Here is a 20,113-nt window from a genome sequence, read left to right as displayed (position 1 = left end):
CAAGGAGCTGTCTCCTATTTCTCGGTTCCTCCCTTGTTCAGGGAAACAGGACTTCATGCAGAATCTTTATAAACAGGCAAGCCTGCTGCAAGGGAAATGCCTGGCTCTTGCATCATTTTCTCCTAATGGATGCAGCCCCAAACTTTCATTATGGGCTTGGCTGCAAAGGGGTGATGTGCACAGCATAAATGGGATGCACACACAGTCAAAGCATAGTCATTTAATATTTCTGGAGGGGGTGGCAGTAATTACCCAAGATGGCCGCTTCCTCCCTTTAGTTACCAATATCGTGGTGCTATGCAGAGAGGCGCCAGTTGAGATGAGGCCCTGTTGTTCTCGGTGCTGTACAAACGAATGTGAAGAGACAACCTATAGTGGCCTGTCTACGGTCTGATCCTGCATTGTGGAATTTTTTAACCTTGAGGGTGAAGGGCCCAGAGAGACAATTGGGGGAAAGAAAACAGAGATGAAAAGACTCGCTCCATGTCATGTGTCAGATACAACCAGGAATAGAATCCAGGTTTCTGGGGCTCAAAGTAACACCGGCTGCTCCATGCTGCCCAGAGACTACTTTTGAGTGTTAACTATTCACTCTTTTTTGTAATTAGATGCCAGGATTAGAAGAACTTTCCCATTACCCTAGAGTGTGCCTTTAAACAAAGGGGCCAAATTCAACCCTGCTGTAACTCTACTGCCTGCCACATCGCTACTTCCAGGGTAAATTTGTCTTCAGGTCCCTACAACTCCCATGTCTTCAAGCACCATGAAGTCCCGTAAGAACTTCTTACTCAATTAGTCACGGTCCAGATTAATGACGGCGTCTCTCAGCAGGTCTTAGCCAATCTCATCAGCATTTTTATTTGTTTCTTTTATCTTATCTCCCCTCTTTCTAGACCCATTAAACTCTTGCGATCAAAGCTCTCCTCTGTGCCTGCACCCCGGCTTTTGATTTCCTCTTTATTCTTCTGTGACAGCCTCTTTTTTCCAAATAATTTATTAAACTATCAAATGGAACTTTTATATTAGTCATGGCGAGAGGGTTTGATTAGCAACGTCACCACATCTGGCTAATGTAATTTCACCCTCACTGTGACCCACTTTAATCCCCCCGTTCCTGTAACTCTGGAGAACAAGTCAGTCAGCTGTGAGACTCCTCTTTCCCGCGTCTCCCCAGTCCATGACTCTGCCCCCTCCCCGCACACACACACACACACACACACACACACACACACACACACACACCTTCCCTATTCTGCTCTTAGGTATTTGCTCCTAGAGTGGGATTTACTAGTAGCATGTTCAAAAATCTCATTTCCAGTTCAGCCTCTTGGGAAAAAGTCTGCGTTGAGAATGCAGCCTCCACTGACCTTCACTGGAGAATCCCTTCTGCACTTGGGAGTGCAAGACCCATTCCAGTTCCACGGAAGCCAGGGAAGATTTTTACTAGCTTCCAAGGGAGCAGTCCTCTTGAGGGAACGCTCAAGTCACGCCGCTCTGCATTTCTACTTGGAGGGAGAAAAAGGAGGGCTGGACACTTTCTCCATCAAGCCCTCTCTCTGGAGGTTTTCTCTGGGTCTCCATGGGCAGTCCAAACAGAGCCTTCGCTATCCCTCCTGGGCTATGTCTACACTCGCGGCTTCTTGCGCGAGTAATATGCAAATGAGGCTAAGCGTGGAATATCGCTGAGCCTCATTTGCATACCTAATGAGCCACCATTTTTTTCAGAAGAGGCTCTTGCACAAGGAGGAGTGTCTACACTGCCCCTTCTTGTGCAAGAAAACCCCTCTTGCGCAATGCCGTGACACCTATTACTTTTCAGGAAGAACGGCATTGCGCAAGAGGGTTTTTCTTGCGCAAGAAGGGGCAGTGTAGACACACCATCTTGCGCAGGAGCCTTTTCTGAAAAAAATGGTGGCTCATTAGGTATGCAAATGAGGCTCAGCAATATTCCACGCTTAGCCTCATTTGCATATTACTCGCGCAAGAAGCCGCGAGTGTAGACATAGCCCTGCTGTCTCTGGGGTACAAGATTTTGTTCATCTTTCCTTCCAGTCCCCCCTCCCAAAACAATAGTCCTCATGCCCCAGGAATGGCCCTGTCAAAGCACTGAGTATCAAGTAGCCTCTTCTCGCTTCAAGGATATCCCATACCAGGCCTGCAACTACCCGCTGGGTCATCTTACACCTCTCGGATTGTCTAACAGGAAACCATTTCTGCTTCTCCTCAAACCCCGGGATGGCAGGTGGGTTCTGTGCGTTCCTTAAGGAGGAGGTGTGATTTTCAGAGATACTGCTAGAAAGGGACCTCTGTGCCAATTCATCCCCTGGGCGTGGCTGGGGCAGGAGATGGCTGTAATGCCCACCCTCTGAGCTCTCTGATAAGCCTCCCATTCTAAACGCTTTCAGCCATATTCCCATCTCACACGGGTGCAAACTGCAGCTATGTCAAGTGGAGTGATCCGGATCCACCCTGGGGTAACTAACAAGAAAAGAAACTGGCACATGTGTCCTACATACAGTTGATCACCGGTTAATTCAACCCTTCTCAACGCTGCATTTACCCCGAAGGCTGTGTCTATTGAATCAGAGTGTCTATATTTAACTAAGCCACCGTCAAGAGTCTACCTTTTATTCCTCTCTGTTGTATTGTCTGCTCCCTTCGTGCTGTTCTGCAGCCTCTGCCGTGAGCTGGTGATGAAGGGGCACTCTGCATGGGGAAGGAACCCCGCTGAAGACGCCAGCGGTGAGAACACCTGACCCTGCCTTGTCCCCAGGCAATGAATAATGAAGGAAAGCTTCAAAATGTCTCCATGCAATATCTCCATGACACCGGGCCCTTGGCAGCGCTGGCTTTATGAAGTATTGATTCCGGGCATCTCGGAAGAATATAAAGGAGAAAGCAGCCACACACAGCCGCAACCCAACTACAGTGGAATGGTCCCAGACCATAAGGAGAGCAAAGAAGGCGTTTGGAAAGATGGGGAGCAGGTTTGGGGTCAGGATTCAAACAGAATCTTTGCCCAGAACTTCACCCCAACCCAGGTCCGAACTTGTCTGAGTTTAAACAATCGGGTGGAGCGGGGGGACGTTTTCCTTCAAGTCCTCACCTCACCGCCGCGTTATTATTCACTCGCTCTCACGGCTGGCAGGACCAGTAATAAACTCAGCCAGCACTAGCTTTGCATCCGGCACTTTTTGGCAACAGAGGCATCCCCAGTGAAGCAGGTGCCCTGGTTTTCGCGCCGATCCAGTGTGCGTTTCATGGTCCTGTCACCAAGCACAGTGCAGCCCTGGCACACGCTCCTGCCGGCCCACTCTAGTCGTGCCCTGACATCGGTGGGTCTGCGGGGGGTGGGAAGGGCAGCATTTGACACTCAGAGCCAGCAGTGTTGCTTTAATGACGGCAACTCTAAAACTCATTTGTTTTACTTCCATCTCCTCAGGTAGGATTGAACGGCCAGGTCACTGCACCGCTTCTGCATCAAGCCCTTTCCAACTTGCCACGGTTCTGCAGCCCCACGGCCCTTATTACTGTGATGTGCTACATGAAAGTACCACTGGCGTTCCCATCTGCTTGGCTTTGGAATCACATTTCCCCTAAACCAGCCCATGCCGGGCTCCGCTGGTTCCCTGACGCCATTCCTCACCAGCACCATCCATAAAACTGCCCATTAGTTCAAAGGCTCAGCACTCCAATCTGACAAAAGCCGCCTCCTGGAACAGACAGGATCCTCCTCTCCTGCCTGACTCCTGCCGTCACTGCCTTAAGGGCCGTCCTTTCCATCAATGGACTTTTGTTTTGCTGGGGGAGGCCAGAGCCAGCCTTTCCAAGACTGCAGACCTGCATTTGCACCACCCGCACATTGCATAACCCAAGGAGCCCCCTTGCATCCCTGGGACCCCCTGCACATGACCAGTTGTTTACTTGGCAGCCGGCACACTGGGAGGGCATGAGACAAATGCATGACTATGCAGCTGACTGAACCGTCCCCCAAAGTGAGGAATGCAGCAACGCTGGCTAGCGGTTAGAGCACGTTGCTGGGAGTCAGAAGACTTGGGTTCAGCGTATGACTAGACCATGGACTTACTATATAGTTATTTACATATTTACATAGAGCACGATTTTGAAAACGGGGGGAGGGAGGTACGTCAAGAGAGGGCCTAAATAAAGCCTGATCCTGCAAGCCCCCCCCATGGATCCCCTTCCTCCTCTGTACCTCAGCAGCAAGACGAACCTAGCCTCAGCCCTGAAAGCCACATGAACGTAGTGCCCCCTTAATTGTATTGTGGAAATGTAAAGAGCTCTGTGCCCAAAAGTGAGGGACCCTGCTGTATGGTACATCTCCCAAATGCATCATTTCGGAATTCCTCTCCCTCTGAGGGTGTGTCTAGACTACAGGGTTTTGTCGACAAAAGCGGACTTTTGTCAACAAAACTATACCTGCGTCTACACTACCGCCGAGTTCTGTCGACGCAACGTCAACAGAACTCGGCAGTTTTGTCGACGGCAGTAAACCTCATTCTACAAGGAACAACTCCTTTTGTCGACAGAGTTATGTCGACAGAAGGCGTTATTGCATCTCCACTGTCCTTTGCATCTACACTCTCATGTCAACAAAGCGGCTTGCTTTGTCGACAGAACTGGATGTCGTCTAGACGCTCTTTGTCAATAGAAGCTTTGTTGACAGTATCTGTCGACAAAGCCTCTGTCGACAAAAGCTTGTAGTCTAGACGTACACGCTGAGTCTGGCGTGTGCATCAGCCCCCACCCCTTCACCTGGGGAAGTGGAGCAGGAGGGGTCTGCTTCAAAGCTCAGAGTAGAATTGAGGCCTACCCAGAGCCTGGTTGTCCAGGGGCCATGTGTGGATGCCATGCCTACTGCATTCCCAGGGCAGCGGCAAGTGGTAGACCTGCTTCACGATCTGACCAGAGTTAGCTGACTGAACTACATGTTAGGTGCCTCTCTTTGGTCATGGCCCCTCAAAGCATATTGCAATGGACCTACCAAGCCCACGGGTTCTGTGGTCCTTGGTGTCGCATCTCGTGTGACGCCAAGGAAACCAGTAGAGCACCGGGGGGAGGGGGAGGTAAGTAGGCCTCTACCACATTCACAGTCATGAAAACCACCTCATGGATCACCCTGTGAAATTTGGTCTTTTGTGTTCTTTTTACCCTAGCCTATACAGATTGCATGGGGATACCCGTGTTTCTCAAACGGAGGGTCCTGACCCAAAAAGGGAGTGCAGGGGGGATCACAAGATTATTTTAGAGGGTTATGGTGTTGCCTTCCTTATTTCTGTGGTGACGTCAAAGCTAAGCGGCTGAAGAGCAGTGGCTGTTGTTCTGGGCACCTAGCACGGAAACGTGACAATGCCATACCAAGCAAAATGTTTAGCACTAGGTTGGGGCAAGAGAACCAGCCAAGCCATTGTTGGCATGAAAAAGATGGGGTGAATTTTTTCAGATGCTCCATTCCTCCTAAGGTGTCCTTGAATGCACAGAAGCTGGTGACCTCTAATATTATGCACCATTCAAGCACTCTAGACTTCTGTCAATACACTCCATAGCTTTTCAAAACATTACATTACACTCTGGTGACATTAGGACTAGATTTGGGTTCCATCTGTGTTTTGGACAGAGGTGCAGGGCTGGTTCTGGTGCACCTTTCCTGCCCCACCCTTAGCTTCTTTGCTGCTTTGTGGAGGTGGTGAAAACGTGTCTTTTTTGCACTGACATTTCTTTTCTTTTCAGGCATCTTCTTGCCATCCTGGGGCAATGAATTCTACATAACGAAGCGGGTAATTAGCCTCCTACAAAGGTTATCCTGTGTCCACATCATTAATGAGTTTAGATGCTTTAATTGATTGCATTTTAAACTGCTTCGGACTGGCTTAAATGTCTGCTAATGGAATCCAATTAAGCCTCCTAATCAACCTGGCTGATGAACTGCAGCATAAACACGCATCAAGCAGAGATGCAGAGGGAAATGCCAGAGCGCTGATCCTCTACAGCCTACATTAGACAGTAAGATTTGTGGGAGACCTGGTGGGTGAGGTAAGATCTTTTAGTGGCCCAACTTCTGGGGGTGAAAGGGACACACTTTGGAGGTATCCGAAACTATTCATAAGTTCTAGGAAGGGGACCCAGAGTGCCACGGCCAAACACAAGGTAAAACAGATTGTTAAACACAAGAAGTTAACAAATGTTGCAAGAGACCACTCAAGATCAGTTAACTCCTCTGCAGGATTGGGTTCGACGGGGCTGGGAGGCGGAGTTAGGAGGCAGAGGACAAGGGGATTGGGTCCATCGGGGCTGAGAGGCGGAGCAATGGGACAGAGGCCAGGGGATTGGTGCTGCCCTCAGCTGGTGGTGGCCGAGGTGTACACGGCATGCCTAAGGTCGGCCCTGGACTGAACACCTGATCCAGCTGCCTTTGGGAACCTTTCTAGCTGACTGCAGCTGGGGTTGGATCTGCCATCTACTCCCTGGCTCAGCAAAGCTCTCAGGGATGTGCTTCAGGCCCTGGCTGAATCAGGGCCCCATTTTGCTCCTGGCTTCGATTCTCCCCGCCCCGCCCCTGTTCTTCAGACCCAGAATAGCTGGTTCCAGTTTGACGAGTTCTCTTGCCAAGATATTGTTTCCGAGCACTAACGGTCTTTTGATTCCTCCACTCGCCTACCCCAAAGGACCATGCTCCAGGCATGAAAATGAACGAATGCCTGAAGAGAGAAGATGAGAGAAGATAACCGACGCCTACGTTATTTTGCAGTGAGATGCCAGCGTATCTGAACTAAGGCTTCCCCTGCATGCCTCGCACATCTGACTGGTGAAAGGAGCTCATGAGGAATGCACGGAACGCCAGCCCTTTCCTCATTCTACCTGGTGTTTGTCCTGTACAAATGTCAATCAAATAAAAAGGGGGTTGAAAAAATGGAAAGGGAAAAATTAAAGCAAAACATTTCAATATACACAAAAAGAAATATTTCAATTTTGACCTGAATCCAAAAATATTTCGATTATAAATTTGCAAACATAGTCTGATATTTTAACTTTTCTTCCCATTTCAGTACCAGAAAAAAATTGCAAACTCTCATAGGGCAGGAAAACCATTTCCCTCTCCTCTGCACTCAGCACCTCTTGGAAATCAGGCCCTTAGCGTAGGAAACGGGGAAAGCATGAGAGAAAGTTGAAAAACATCAGACTAGTAAATGCCTTTGAATTAGAAGAACATGCTATGCCGTACTGACTACTACTGCTTACACCAGGGCTACTCAATACGCGGCCTGTGGGTAGGAGCCAAAACAAAAAAGTAGTCAATATAATGGTCTTCTGTTAATATGAGTTTCAGTAGTTAAATCACTGGACTGTCATTGCTCATTAAAAGTGCTGTCATATGGGTGGAGATCGGGTAAATATTGCATTTTATTAATATCAGCAGAACCTACTTAAATGGGGCCTGTGTGTTGTGTAGTCTTGCTTTAATCTTTGTATTCATGCCCGTCAGTGTGAAATAAGCTATTTGAATATATTTGCATATATATTTGCATGTATGTGCAACCATGCTTAAGTTGCGGCCTTCGGCATGGGCTGTATCACTGTGGCTCCCGGAGCTTCCAAAATTAAGTATCCCTGGCTTACATCAAAGTGGTTGTTTTGCTGACTGGTGCAGCGTGTGTGTTTTATTTGTTGGCAGTGGCTAAGGTCTTAGTTCATTTACAGTCTGTCTGCTCTCATGTCACTTCCCTCAACTCACACAGGATACCATGGGAAGGCACCCATCTGTCTGCAGCCGGGGACGCTGAATCTAGACCAGGCTTAGCAGGCTGCTCGGTGGAATGGCTCGGGTTTTGCTTAGCCCAGTCTTCACCGTGGGCAGTAATCCAGACAGTGGCTGTGGGCAGTAACCCAGACAATCAAGCACATGGTGGAAGAGCACATCAGTAGAAGATTGGAAGGTGAATTACAACACCTTGCTACCCTCAAAGATGCAGCAGCAAGCTGGCTGGACAATCTGGAAAGTGGCTGGCGAAAGGTAAAGTTGCTGCCCGTGTCTCATTCCTGCTCTACCGATATTTCCAAGCCTTTCGCAACTGACCATCACAGGCCACAGGAAAATTCTTTCTGGGCCACTGGGAACCCAGTAGATACAAAGAGGCATGCATGCTATTGCTTCAGGGGCACAGGATCACACAGTAAAGAGCATCACTGTGACCATTTAGCCCTCAGATTTGCTGCACTGTAAAATAAAACAGCATATAAAATACAGGAGAAATAGACATTTTTGAGATACTTGCTCTGGGCCAGGTGGTGATATCATCTCATACCCAGTAGTGCTTTAGGCCTTGATAGAGCAAAACATTTAGTCCAGGTCTACACTACGTGATAAATTGGATTTGAGATCTATGACTCCAGTTATGAGAATAGCATAGTTGGAGTCAACACAGCTTAGTTTGAATATTTGAACTCTCCCATCAATTTCCCTTACTCCTTGTGGCCCCGTGGAGTACTGGGGTCGATGGGGGATGCCATCAGAGTTCAATTTAGCAGGTCCTTACTAGACTCACTAAATCAAACCCCAGAAGATCGATCTCCAGAGTGTCGATTTTCCGGTAAGTATAACAAGCACTTACACACACACAGAAGTTTAAGTCTGTGTTTAAGTGCAGTCCTAGCAGTGGATACTTCCTGGAACAGGATCCTAAGTTCCTTGCTGCACAGGGATAGACTTAAGGGCACACTTAAACTTAAGCCTGCCCTGATGTGCTTTGATGGATCCAGACCTCACCCTTTGAACAGTCTCATTCAAAGTATAGAATCATAGAATCATAGAATCATAGAATAATAGGACTGGAAGGGACCTCGAGAGGTCATCGAGTCCAGCCCCCCGCCCTCAAGGCAGGATCAAGCTCCGTCTACACCATCCCTGACAGATGTCTATCTAACCTGTTCTTAAATATCTCCAGAGAGGGAGATTCCACCACCTCCCTTGGCAATTTATTCCAATATTTGACCACCCTGACAGTTAGGAATTTTTTCCTAATGTCCAATCTAAACCTCCCCTGCTGCACTTTAAGCCCATTACTCCTTGTCCTGTCCTCAGAAACCAAGAGGAACAAATTTTCGCCTTCCTCCTTGTGACACCCTTTTAGATATTTGAAAACCGCTATCATGTCCCCCCTTAATCTTCTTTTTTCCAAATTAAACAAGCCCAGTTCATGAAGCCTGGCTTCATAGGTCATGTTCTCTAGACCTTTAATCATTCTTGTCGCTCTTCTCTGTACCCTTTCCAATTTCTCCACATCTTTCTTGAAATGTGGCGCCCAGAACTGGACACAGTACTCTAGCTGAGGCCTAACTAGTGCAGAATAGAGCGGCAGAATGACTTCACGAGTTTTGCTTACAACACACCTGTTGATACAACCTAGAATCATATTTGCTTTTTTTGCAACAGCATCACACTGTTGACTCATATTCAACTTGTGGTCCACTATGACCCCTAGATCCCTTTCCGCCATGCTCCTTCGTAGACAGTCGCTTCCCATCTTGTATGTATGGAACTGATTGTTCCTTCCTAAGTGGAACACTTTGCATTTCTCTTTATTAAACCTCATCCTGTTTACCTCTGACCATTTCTCTAACTTGCTAAGGTCATTTTGAATTATGTCCCTATCCTCCAAAGAAGTCGCAACCCCACCCAGTTTGGTATCATCTGCAAACTTAATAAGAGTACTCTCTATCCCAATATCTACATCATTGATGAAGATATTGAATAGTACGGGTCCCAAAACAGACCCTTGAGGAACTCCACTTGTTATCCCTTTCCAGCAGGATTTAGAACCGTTAACAACAACTCTCTGACTACGGTTATCCAGCCAATTATGCACCCACCTTATCGTGGCCCTATCTAAGTTATAGTTGCCTAGTTTATCAATAAGAATATCATGCGAGACCGTATCAAATGCCTTACTAAAGTCTAGGTATATGACATCCACCGCTTCTCCCTTATCCACAAGGCTCGTTATCTTATCAAAGAAAGCTATCAGATTAGTTTGGCATGACTTGTTCTTCACAAACCCATGCTGGCTATTCCCTATCACTTTATTACTTTCCAAGTGTTTGCATACGATTTCCTTAATTACCTGCTCCATTATCTTCCCTGGGACAGACGTTAAACTGACCGGTCTATAATTTCCTGGGTTGTTCTTATTCCCCTTTTTATAGATGGGCACAATATTTGCCCTTTTCCAGTCTTCTGGAATCTCCCCTGTCTGCCATGATTTTTCAAAGATCATAGCTAAAGGCTCAGATACCTCCTCTATCAGCTCCTTGAGTATCCTGGGATGCATTTCATCAGGACCTGGTGACTTGCTGACATCTAACTTTCCTAAGTGATTTTTAACTTGTTCTTTGTGTATCCTATCTTCTAAACTTACCCTCTCTCTGCTTGTATTCACTACGTTAGGCACACCTCCAGACTTCTCGGTGAAGACCGAAACAAAGAAGTCATTGAGCATCTCCGCCATTTCCAAGTTCCCTGTTACTGCTTCTCCCTCCTCGCTAAGCAGTGGGCCTACCCTGTCCTTGGTCTTCCTCTTGCTTTTAATGTATTTCTAAAAGGTCTTCTTGTTTCCCTTTATGCCTGTAGCTAGTTTGATCTCATTTTGTGCCTTTGCCTTTCTAATCTTGCCCCTGCATTCCCGTGTTGCTTGCCTATATTCATCCTTTGTTAGTTGTCCTAGTTTCCATTTTTTATATGACTCCTTTTTTATTTTGAGATCATGCAAGATCTCCTTGTTAAGCCAAGCTGGTCTTTTGCCATATTTTCTATCTTTCCTACACAGCGGAATTGTTTGCTTTTGGGCCCTTAACAACGTCCCTTTGAAATACTTCCAACTCTCCTCAGTTGTTTTTCCCTTCAGTCTTGCTTCCCATGGGACCTTACCTACAAGTTCTCTGAGCTTATCAAAATCTGCCTTCCTGAAATCCATAACCTCAATTGTGCTGGTCTCCCTTCTGCCTTTCCTTAAGATCATGAACTCTATTATTTCGTGATCACTGTCCCCTATACTGTCTTCCACTTTCAAGTTCTCAACTAGTTCCTCCCTATTTGTTAAAACCAAATCCAGAACAGCTTCTCCTCTGGTAGCTTTTTCAACCTTCTGAAACAGAAAGTTGTCTCCAATGCAGTCCAGAAACTTATTGGATAGCCTGTGCCTCGCTGTGTTAGTTTCCCAACATATGTCTGGATAGTTGAAGTCCCCCATCACCACCAAATCTTGGGCTTTGGATAGTTTTGTTAATTGTTTAAAAAAGGCCTCATCCACCTCTTCCACCTGGCTAGGTGGCCTGTAGTAGACTCCTAGCATGATATCACCCTCGTTTTTTACCCCTTTTAGCTTAACCCAGAGACTCTCTACACAGCTATCTCCTACGTTCATCTCCACTTCAGTCCAAGTAATAGGGTTACTTGTTGAGTAAGATACTGCCAAGCCTTGTAAAGGAATCTGCATGTGGCCTTCTTTGATTAAACATAATGCACCGGAGTTTTGGAGAAAATCAACATGATCCCATACAACCTTGCCATGGTTGCACTCGCAGGCTTTCTACCAGCCAGGGCTGGATTAAGGGGGGGACTAGCCAGACAGCTGCCTGGAGCACCAACCTATGGGGGGCACCTGATTGAAGTGGTAAGGGGCGCCGCATCAGGCGCCCCCCATAGGTTGCTGCCTGGGGCCGGGGCCGTGCATGTGCCATGCGCCTGGGGGCACGGCGCCCCCTACACATCAATCAGGTGCTGCACACGCAAGGCGGGGCTGCACATGCGTTGCGTGCCCGCTGCCCGGGGCACAAGAATGGCTCAGGCCAGGCCTGCTACCGGCTTCACCATCTTTACTGGGTTGAGAGTGATTTCCCACACGTCTAGAGGGGAATGCGACTCAGAGACTGCTCCCTGAACTCAGTCCCCTGAGTATTAAGTGTCTTGAGTGTGGAACGAGGATGCAGGGACACCTACATGGTCCCCACGACCGGCACTCTATTGCACTGGCCATAACAGGATTTGAACCCCTTCTGTAACTTGTGCATTTGCAGTCACTACAAAGCGACTGCTATAATAGTCAGATGCCAACATGTGAAGCTATTTACACAGTGAAACTCAGCGGCTGGCAAATACTGGCCCAGGGTCCAGAACTGGTCTGCCTGGATTAGCCCCTGGTGGGCAGGTATGGGAGATCAAAGCTCTCTTTGGCCACAGATTATTGTTCCCCGCCAGTGGGAGCTGTGATCGCTCATCCCTGCAGAGGTGCCGGTAAATATAGAGGCAGCAGTCAGCCCAACAGGGGTAACACTGGTGAACGGCTGATGTTTTATTGCCCACCCCTGATATAACTCAATGGCTGTGTCTAGACTGGCCAGTTTTTCCGGAAAATCAATCGCTTTTCTGGAAAAACTTGCCAGCTGTCTGCACTGGCCGCTTGAATTTCCGCAAAAGCACTGACTTCCTACTGTAAGAAATCAGTGCTTTTTGCAGAAATACTATGCTGCTCCCATTCAGGCAAAGTCCCTTTTGTGCAAAACTTTTGCACAAAAGGGCCAGTGTAGACAGCTCAGATTTGTTTTGCGCAAAAAAGCCCCAATCGCGAAAATGGCGATTGGGGCTTTTTTTGCGCAAAAGCGCGTCTAGATTAGCCATGGACGCTTTTCTGCAAAAAGTGCTTTTGCAGAAAAGCGTCCGTGTCAATCTCGACGCTCTTTTCCGAAAATGCTTTTAACGGAAAACTTTTCCATTAAAAGCATTTGCGGAAAATCATGCCAGTCTAGACGTAGCTAACATGTATCTTGATCCTGATATGAACTCTGTGAGAATTACACATGGGTTCATACAAGCATAAACTTCACAAAGCTAAATTAAACCAGACACATTTTACTCCATCTCCACACAGGGTCCTACCTTGTCACCTATATTTATCCTTTATTTCATTTCTATGTATGTAAATTGAGAACTTTGCACCATGACAAGTATATTTTATCTGCATCCCAGTGTGTTGTAATTAAATGGCTGGGAAAGACATTCCCTTTATGGAGCAGAGGTCTCCCTGGACTAGCTATGTGAAAAGCTCTCGAGAAGAGATTAAATATATCGTTATCAAGGGTAACCTTCTTAATCACTAATGATCATTAGAGGACAGATATCTGTAAATGCGGAAAAAGCTAGAAAATCAGCTTTGACATTGACGGGTAGACAGGTCCCGTAAATTACAGAACTTCCAGTCCCTTTCCCTCTTCCCCACCACACAACACAGCAGAAAGGGTTACATTTTCATTCTCACGTTCCATAATTGCTGAGCAGAGCTTTAATTCATTGGGCATCCTAAGCCACCTGTGTGCGAGAGGAAAAGAGGGAGGGAGAAGCAGCCTGTACTTTGCAAACCCATTTCTGCAGGCAAGCTCATTGAAGAGATCGGTGCTGATAATAAGCCTTCGTTTCCCACTGCCAGAAAATGTAACCCTCACAGTGTCACCGCAGAAACCACCGTCACGACCTGCTTTCTGCAGCGGAGACAAAAAACAGCCGCCACAAGGCAGAGGTAAGAAAACTTCTCATTTCACCCCTTTCATAGTTCTACTCGTTCAGGAGCGCATGCATTTGGAATCGGGGGGCAAAATCTCATAATAGCACACAGCCTGCATCTCGCATGGCAAGCTCACGGAGCTTTTGTTCTAACGATTTGCAAGAGATCAGTTCTCTCAACGTGGAGAAGATTGGCAAGGCAGCAGCTGAACTTGGAGGTTTTCCTGAATCGGCTCTGGTGTGGCAAAATGTATCTGTGGAGTGAGGCTCAATGACTCTACACACATCAAGCTAGGCAGGGGAATCTGTGAGCAAGATTTTTCGAAGTGCCAGTTACGTCTCGTTAAGTGACACTGGTGCTCGGAGGCAAACCTGCGCTCGTGCACATTGTGAGTCATCTTTCCGAGCACTGCATTTGCTAGACAATCAGCCCACAAGGAGAAATCAAACGATTGCCTCGGAGTTTCCCTGTTTAATGTTACTGGATTGTCATGGTCCTTCTTTTAAGCTTATGGTCTGGCTTCGTGCTTTCTTCAGCATTCCAGCTGGTACTTACGATGTTGTTAGTGTCCAGAGAAGATCCATTCGGAGCATCATTGCTTAAATATAAACATTTCTTCTGTGTTTCAGAAAACAGAGAGAGCGGGGGGGGGGGGGGGGTACTAAACAGCCCTGGGATTCAAAAATGAAATGTGCTCACATTATGCAGGTTGGGAATAGGACATGCTGGCTGTGTCTACACTGGCATGAATTTCCAGAAATGCTTAAAACAGAATAGTTTTCGTTATAAGTATTTCCGGAAAAGAGCATCTACATTGGCCACAGATGCTTTTCCGGAAAAGCCCCTTTTCTGGAAAAGCATCTGTGGCAAATGTAGACGCTCTTTTCTGGAAAAGAGCCCCGATTGTCATTTTCGCGATCGGGGCTTTTTTCCGGAAAAGACTACTGGGCTATCTACACTGGCCCTTTTCCGGAACAGTGTTCCGGAATAAGGACTTATGCCCGAGCGGGAGCAGCGTAGCTTTTCCGGAATAGCGGCTGATTTTGTACAGTAGAGCATCGTTGCTTTTCTGGAAATTCAAGGGACCAGTGTAGACAGCTCGCAGCTTATTCCGGAAAAGCAGCTGATTTTCCGGAATAAGTGGCCCAGTGTAGACACAGCCGCTAACTCTAGTCCTTAGCAAATCCAATACGTGTGTGAACAAACTATCGTGCTTTGAGATGTGCATTGGAGAGATCTGGATTTAGCTGACACTAGTATTTCTGAAGCAAATTGGCAGAAAGCTTCCACCTTTTTGTGCTTTTGATGCAAAGGGGCCCAAGTCAGAACAGGAAGATTGAGCTTTTCAGATGTGTAGCTTTTATTGCACCAAATGCAGCTGTGTGTCCAACAAACCAGTTTTTAAATCATAGGAATGGCCAGACTGGGTGAGACCAAGGGTCCATCTAGCCCAGTGTCCTGTCTTGCAACAGTGGCCAATGCCAGGTGCCCCAGAGGGAATGAACAGAGCAGGGGATCACCAAGTGATCCTTCCCCGTCTCCCATTCCCAGCCTCTGACAAACAGAGGCAAGGGACACGATCCCTGCCCATCCTGGCTAACAGCCATTGATGGACTTATCATCTGTTTGGGGTAGTTTTTCCTTCCTTTTGACATGTTGTCCTTTGTATTCAGCAATCAAAGACAAAAATGAAAATATGTCCCGTCCCCCTGAGTGGTTTCAGAGATTTTTCACATTAAACATTTCTACCTGGATTGGGGTTCCTGGAATTGGCAGAATGTACACGCTGAACTGCCATGACTTTAAAGGAAAAAACAAAAACTTGACCCGGGATAATAAAGTGCATGTTCCTAAGGCCCAATACTTGATGTCGTTCAGTAAAAAAAATCAAAAGCAGGGAAAACAGAAATACATCATGAAAAGCAAAATTGTGATTCAAGCCAACGTACGACTATGTTTTGCATAGCAATTTATTCATGTAAAGTCTTTATGGACCCCTTCTGCCCGGGCTCAAGGAACAGGTCAATCATTAAAACCTTATGCATCAAAAAAGACACAGAATCATATCCCCGAGTTGAGCTTTATTGAAGGGAGGGCTTAAAAAGAAGAAAGATAAAACAGTTAGAAAAAGACAGTGACAAGACATGCACATAATCAAGGAACTCTTGGCAAAAAAAACTTGTCTTTGTTGTTTCCTTGACTATAGATTAATTTTCATAAGACGCTGCTCTCCCCATTTCCATCCGAGTTAAAGAAAATGCATCCTTGTACAGCAATTCTTGTTAAACAACCGTTGGATGAAAACCATCCATCCAAAGATCACAGACTGAATTTTTGCTCACTGGACTTTGAGATGTGCTTCTTTCTGACATGAGTGTGTCAGAGCGGGGCACTCTATATGCACTTCTGTGGGTGTGCTGAGAACATAGGAGTTACAAAGGGAGACAAAGTCTCACAGGGGTTGCCATGTTAGTCTGTATCTGCAAAAACAACAAGTCCTGTGGCACCTTAGGGTGCATCGACACTACGGGATAAGGTTGAATTGAGATGCACAACTCCAGCTATGTTAATTGTGTAGTTGAGGTCGAAGTACCTTTACAATGCCTGTCAAGTGTAGGACCTGTGTTAACAATGCTAATTAAGTGGGCTGGATGTGTCCCACACATAGCTTTTGATGTGGAAATGCAGATATAAAAGGCAGGAGTAAGAGAGAGAGACAGTAAGAATAAAATAGAACAGCTTTAAGGATCAATTGTTACCTTTCCACAAGCAAAAGATGCAAGTACTTGCTGGCCACTTGTACGAAGTGAGAGCCTCCTTGCATGGTTTCCACAGGAATTATTTCACTATGTGTAGATTTTTGTCAGTCTTAGCTTGGAAAGTGCCTACATTATGGATGGTTTTGCAGAGAGACCAATGTGCCACACCCCAAAACTGAGCCAAAAAATTCTGTTTTCCAACAGAAAAAGCTGATGTGAAAAATTTAATATTTTCCGGGAACGCACTGATTGCATCACGATGACTGATGGACGATGCTCAAAGTGCTTTGTTTCAATAAAGTCGAGATGCTTTACCTTGGACATTATGGTTTCAACTTTAATACTATTATATTTGTAATTTCAAAATGTCAACTTTTTCTTATTTGGGACAAAAGGGATTTTGGAAGTGTCATTATTTCTGGCAAGATGACAATCCAAGTTTCAACCAGTTCCAATGGTACCAAGTGTTTGGACACATGAAAAGCAGCATGATTCAAGAACAAACTTTGGTGCAAGTAGATGTGCTACCTACAGGCCAGGTTCCAATTTTCTGACCCATGATAGGTAGCACTGAAAGCCACAAAAAATCCCATTAAAGTCTTGCAGCTTCTAAGTACATAGGAATGGCTATATAGCTCAGACCAAAGGCTCATCTAGCCCAGGATCCTGTCTTCCGACAGTGGCCAATGCCAGGTGCCCTAGAGGGAGTGAACAAACAGGAAATCATCAAGTGATCCCTTCCCTGTCATCCATTCCCAGCTTCTGGCAAACAGAGGCCAGGGACACCATCTTTACCCACCCTAATAGCCATTGACGCACCTCAGGGCATTGGACTTCTTTGCTGAGAAATGTAGTTGCTCTTTAAAGTGATTAAGGGCAACAGAATCTGGTCTTCAGTGAAGAGCGCCTGTCTGAACAGAGTGTACGAGGATGAAGCAAGAAAAGGGAGGCCTGAGGCAAGGAGGAGTGGGGGTCTATGCACAGATCATGAGCGTGTTTGGCCCAGTCTGACAAGAAAGGCCGTTGGTCCGCAGCAGGATTTTTATGAGCTCTGGATGCCAGCGTGAGCGGGACGCGGTGGGAGAGGGAGAGAAACTGCTTGCTAATTGCAACATGAGCGCCCGGGAGACAGCTGCTACTGGATTCTCTTCCAGGGACACCCAGAGGCGGTTCCTGGCTGCTGGTCCAGGGACTCTGCCTGCACTAAACCAGCCGTAAGGAGACTGTGAGGCCTCATAACACAGGAGCGCCATCGCAAGCATCCAGAGCCCAGGAGTCAGACGCTTCTGCCCAGGTGTTTGCTCAGACCATCGTTGGGCACAGAGGCAGCCGGGGAGCTGGCATGCAGGTCCCGATCCAAACGTGAGGGGTTGGGAGTCCAGGTTGCTCTCCAGTCAGGAGTGAACTTGCCAGAAACTTGACCCATTCCCTGAATTTCCTCATTCGCAAGGTGGCCAAGCCTCATTACCGTGAGTGAGAGCAGGACTTTGGTGCCTCCTTCGTCTTGCTCATTGTGTTCCACCGAGCTGGATGCGCGTTTGCTCGCCGGGACTGACAAGTGAGAGCCCGTCGGAGAGGAAGGCTCTTTCCTCATGACTGTTGCCCTGGTCAGCAGGAAACAGACCAGGGTCACAATGGCAGATCTCGCCTGGCCATGAGCGACTGCACAGAACCCTCCCAGCCTGCATCACAATGGCTAAGGCTTTTGCTGGCTGTGCAATGCCCCACTGAGACTTGCCACACCCAGGGCCCATCTGGGCACCTCCACATCTTCCTCGTCCCCAGCGATGAGAGGGGCATCACGATATGCCAGGGGCTGCTAGCAGTAGAAAAACAGCCCTAGAGCTCTGCCCCGGGTCTCACCACACCCCTCCTGCTCCTGAGTGGATCAGACCAGGCGCACGCCCAAGAGCCAAGCTAGTCACATGTCTCTCCACAGGCTGGGGATGAAGAGTCCAGAGTTCTAACGTCGCCCTTGCACCAGCTCCCCGGGCTCACGGAGGCCAGCAGGGGGCCAGACACGAAACCGGAGGTATTCCATTTTCTCTGTCTCTGAACGTGGGTCGGTTACTCTGCGGGCTTGGTTGGTTTGGCTTATAGGGATGGAGCCGCCGCAGACACACGGTGTCTTCGGAATGTGTCAAGACTGCACCCCATTGGCTTGCATTAGGAGGCTGGGTTTTACCTTCACAAGGTCCTGTGTGCCCACTTCGCACTCCTTCTGGAGCAGCTGGGCGGCATGGCGGAGTGAGGGACAAGCTCCCGCTGCTGTGATCCACGCAGTGCCCGGAGAGTGCAACTCAGCCCCGTGCCGAGAACCGGTGGGACCCCTGACACCTCAAGGGTCTGTGTACCCTGTGGGGGAGACCCAACACACACCTGGTGCTTGCATGGCTGCTGCTTCGCACTGCTCTCTCGTACGCACACCGGGCAGTCCTGGGCTAATCAGCACCATGCTTAGGGCCTAGTCTGCCCAACCGCGGGCCAGCAAGCTAAGTGACTCAACCTCAGCTACCGAGCTGAAGTCGGCACACTCCGATCTACTCACCACGGTGTCGTCATGGCAGCTGATACTCTCCCCGCGACACCACCTCGGTTTCTTGCTTTGGTGGAATAGGGGCTTTGACAGGAGAGTGCTTCGTGGTCTTCACGGTAAATCGACCTCTGCTGGATCAACCTCTGCCCTTCGATTCAGCAGATAGTGAAGACAGGCCTTTATTTGCTGTGTACAGCACTCAAGCGAGACATGGGCAGTAAGTGAAGGTAGCCCCAGCCCCACTCCCACCATGAGTCACGCCTCTCTCTCCTCTTCCCCTCCCCTCACACACAGTACCATGGGGAGGGCAGGCAACGCATGGCCCCAGCCACCCCGGCCCTGTAGCGTAGGGAGTGCGGGCCGCTCAGGGGCAGCAACACTTCGCCCTCAGTATGCCTGTAGGCGTCCTAGGGGCAGAGTGTGGGTAGGGCCAGGCTGGTAGTTGGGGAAGGCAACGCCTTTCCCTGCCTCACACGCCCACCTCCCATGTGGAGAGGCCTGTTGCTTTATGGATCAATAAAAGGCAAAGTCCTTTCCCCACACTCCACCACTCTTTGGCTACGTCTACACTACACCCCTGTCGGCAAAGGGATGTAAATGAAGCACTTCAAAAGTGCAAATGAAGCGGGGATTTAAATATCCCACGCTTCATTTCCATAATCATGTCATAGCGCTGTTTCAAACAAGTGCCATGTCGAAACTGAAACCGCAGTGTAGACGTGTTTTTTTCGACAACAGGGCGATTTTTCGAAAGATCTTGTACTCCTGAAGAGTACAAGATCTTGTACTTCTGAACCCTTTCCTGACTCCTGAGGAGTACAAGATCTTTCGAAAAATCGCCCCGTTGTCGGAAAAAACGCATCTAAACTGCGGTTTCACTTTCGCACCATGAAGTGATTATGCAAATGAAACACAGGATATTTAAATCCCCGCTTCATTTGCGCTTTCGAAGTGCTTCATTTACATCCCTTTGCCAACAGAGGGGTGTAGTGTAAACGTAGCCTGAGAGTCTGACACAGATGCCCTTAGGGCACAATGGTCCATGGTGCTCTACAAGAAAGCCCAACATGCCCCAGTCTGTCTAGCTGCATTTGGGGTCTTCTGGGACCCAAGAGACAGGTTCTTCAGTTGAAAAATCTCTTTTCTGGAGACTCGGTGCCATGGTGAAAATGGCCCCAATCAAAAGACAATGAGGATTCCTGCAGCACCTTAAAGACTAACAGATTTATTTGGGTATCATCTTTCAT

The 20,113-nt window shown here is 47.8% G+C and overlaps 1 protein-coding gene across 2 annotated transcripts in view; it reads left to right on the top strand.

The window, feature by feature from the left end:
* Positions 1 to 18,035: 18,035 nt before the first annotated feature.
* MMEL1 (membrane metalloendopeptidase like 1) overlaps positions 18,036 to 20,113 on the top strand; it is a 75,328-nt gene continuing 73,250 nt past the window's right edge. Inside the window, exon 1 of one of the 2 annotated variants that reach the window (XM_075906222.1) lies at positions 18,036 to 18,362. The gene's annotated coding sequence lies outside the window, so the exon portion shown is untranslated. Of the gene's footprint in view, positions 18,389 to 20,113 lie in introns of both variants that reach the window. The other variant, XM_075906223.1, reaches the window with a different exon arrangement.

The sequence above is a fragment of the Pelodiscus sinensis genome, chromosome 23, assembly GCF_049634645.1.
Source record: "Pelodiscus sinensis isolate JC-2024 chromosome 23, ASM4963464v1, whole genome shotgun sequence".
Classification (NCBI taxonomy): Eukaryota; Metazoa; Chordata; order Testudines; family Trionychidae; genus Pelodiscus; species Pelodiscus sinensis.
The sequence above is the reverse complement of the archived record's forward strand: the minus strand, read 5'-3'. Positions and strand labels throughout refer to the sequence as shown.